Below are 3387 nucleotides of genomic sequence, written 5' to 3'. Positions count from 1 at the left end.
ATAATTAAATAATTACATAATAAATAAATAAATAAACACAATAAATAAATAAATAATTAATTAATTAAAATCATGAGTACATAAATATATTTATTTGTGTATTTAAGAACAAATAAATATTTAAAAATGCAGGAAATGCATTAATGGGTTCATTTGCTTTAACATGGCGCTGGCCGCCGCTGCATGCATGCAGCCCCATTATATAAATGAAGTAAATAAAATAAAAGAAATAAAAGAAATAAAAGAAATATAAGAAATAAAAGAAATAAAAGAAATAAAAGAAATAAAAGAAGTGAATGCAATAAATGAAATAAATAAAATAAACGAAATAAATAAAATAAGTGAAATAATGAAATAAATGGAATAAAAGAAATTAAAGAAATTAAAAGAAATTAAAAAAATAAAAGAAATAAATGCAATAAATGAAATAAATAAAATAAATGAAATAAATAAAATAAATGAAATAATGAAATAAATGGAATGAAAGAAATAAAAGAAATAAATGAAATAAAAGAAATAAATGAAATAAATGAAATAAATGAAATAAATGAAATAAATAAAATAAATGCAATAAATGAAATAAATAAAATAAATGAAATAAGTGAAATAAATAAAATAAATAAAATAAATGAAATAAATAAAAGAAATGAAATAAACAAAATAAATAGACTAAATGAAATAAATGAAATAAATGAAATAAATGAAATAAATGAAACAAATGAAGCAGACGGAACAGAGAAATAAAAGGAAATCAGAAAAAGTAATTATAAAAAACTTTTTAGCAGAGGTCTTATTGTAACTATTACATTCCCACTATCCACTGCTAGTGTTATTCTGGGTTATGGTGTTCTAACCTCAGAAAAAGTTATAAACTTAAATATTCAAAAAAGTTTTTTTTCTTTAGTTATTATTGCTTTATGCCTTAAGTCTTAATTAGACTTGAGTTTAGCTCTTCTGGTTTACGCGTTGTTGCATTAGAGAATCCAAATTACATGGTGCTATTATGATTTTCTTTGTATTTTGCTTTTTGGTGGAAAGTTATTTTTTACCAATTTATCTAAGAGCTTCTGAAGTAGCTTTTTCTGGAGTAAATTGTGTATCATTACTAACGAGAAATAAAAGGAAATAGGAAAAAGTAATTTTAAAAAGTTTCATTTTCACCAATATTAGTAAAAAGATATAAATACACAAAATGTACTTAAAATAAATATATAAAATAAATTGTATTTGCACTGTTTTCAATAAAAGGAATAAAAAGCAGTTATTAAAAGTAATTCTAAATGCCACTACTATTAAAAGAAAAAACTGATTAGTACATATTCATATATTTGCTTCTTTTAATGCGTATGAAAATATATTTAATTATATAAATGTAAATATATAGATATACATATATATATATAAATATGCATATATTTATACTTAAGTATATATATATATATATATATATATTTGTTTATATACATATATATGTACAGATATATATATACATATATATACATTTATATATATTTGTCTACTGCATATAAATATAAATATAAATAAACATATATATATATATATGTCCGTGTATATATGCAGATAAATATATACAAATAAAAACATATTCATATCCAGAAATAAATATATATAAATATGTAAATATACAAATAAACATTTATAAATATATTTAAAAATTAATCCAAAAAGATATAAATATGTATAAATGTGTATATATAATATTAAACATTTATAAATATAGAAACTTATCAATCCAAAAAGATAAAAATATATATAAATATGTACATATAGAATTAAGCATTTATAAATATATAAATATATATAATAAATATACATAAATATGTATATATAGAATTAAACGTATAAAAACATGTAAATTTATGTAATAAATATATATAAATATGTATATATAGATTTAAACATTTATAAATATATAAATTTATTAATCCAAAAAGATATATTTGCATTTATATGTATAGACCCGCTTTTTGAGTGTATGTACACCTAACTATACGTAACTAATTCTGCATTTATGCAAATATATTTATAAACATATTTTAGTTTATTTTCATTTCTTTTTATATATTAAATGTATATTAATATATATATATAAATGTACATTTAAATATAAATATATTTAAATAAATATATATTTAAATATATGCACATTTATTTACACAAATAAATATAATTATAAAGTACAGATTTAGGCTTTTATAAAAAGCAGAAATTCAATTTGAAATAAATGTTTGGAGTTTGAACATTTATTTCTCTTTCTTTTTTTGCTTTTATTCTTTTTTATTTCTTTTTTTTATTTCCTCTTCATCTCTTTTAATCTCTTTCGTCTTTTTGTCTTTTCCGCCCGCTGCCTTTTCCTTTATATTTATGCCCAAGCAGATAAGCTGCTGCCGTTGCTGCTGCTGCTGCTGCTGCTGCTGCTGCTGCTGCTGCTATAGTTACTGCAGCAGCAGCTGCTGCTGCAAAGACAGCCGCATTGGCAGCAGCGAGGATAACAAGAGCAGCAACAGCAGCGCCAGAAACAGCAGCAGCAGCAGCAGCAACAGCAGCACAGCAGTGGCTATAGCATGTATAGGAAGGCGAGGACCACAGGAGCAGCAGCTGCAGCAGCAGCAGCAGCTGCAGCAGCAGCAGGAAAAGCAGCAGCAGTGCCAACAGCTGCAACATGATTTGGTCCTTCAGGCACCCCTGATGCCCTTCTGCTTCGCAGCAATCCAACTGTTTAACTCCAAACCCTAAACCCTAAACCCTAAACCCTAAACCCTAAACCCCACGCCAGGTGGAGAGCTGCCTTTTTCCAGCCTTCCGCCTTCTGCTTCAGTGCAGCTATTGCTGCTGCACCCCCAGTTTATTTTAATTAATTTAATTTAACAAAAAGCGAAAAAAGAAATAAAAAAGAAATAAAAAGAAATAAAGAAATAAAACAAAAGTTACTCATCCTTTGCTGCTGCGTCCAGTGATAGACAAACACCTTAGCAGTGCAGCGCCTGGCCATTTGAACAAACCCTAATAAAGGGTTTTGCTGTTGAAATCCCCTTTAGAGCTTGTCTGCAGCAGAAGCAGCAGCAGCAGCAGCAACAACAGCAGCAGCAGCAGCAGCAGCAGCACTGTTCCTACTCCGCAGCAGCAGCAGCGGGGACCAAGGGCTAGGCTTAGCCGCAGCAAAGGCTTATTGGCATTTTCTTTAATTAATTAAAAATTAATTCTTGAAGAGAAACGGAAGGGCTTTATGAAGTTGCAGAGCAGCAGCAGCAACCATTGCTGCTGCGTTGCCGACTCCAAAGCAGCAGCAGCAGCAACAGCAGCAGCAGCAGCAGCAGCAGCAGCAGCCTCTTCGTAGAGTCATTATAGGGCCCCCTTTTGTTTCTT

This window comes from Eimeria necatrix, genomic scaffold, assembly GCF_000499385.1.
Source record: "Eimeria necatrix Houghton genomic scaffold, Enh_scaff1136, whole genome shotgun sequence".
NCBI classification, from domain to species: domain Eukaryota; phylum Apicomplexa; class Conoidasida; order Eucoccidiorida; family Eimeriidae; genus Eimeria; species Eimeria necatrix.
Note: the sequence above shows the minus strand (reverse complement) of the source record.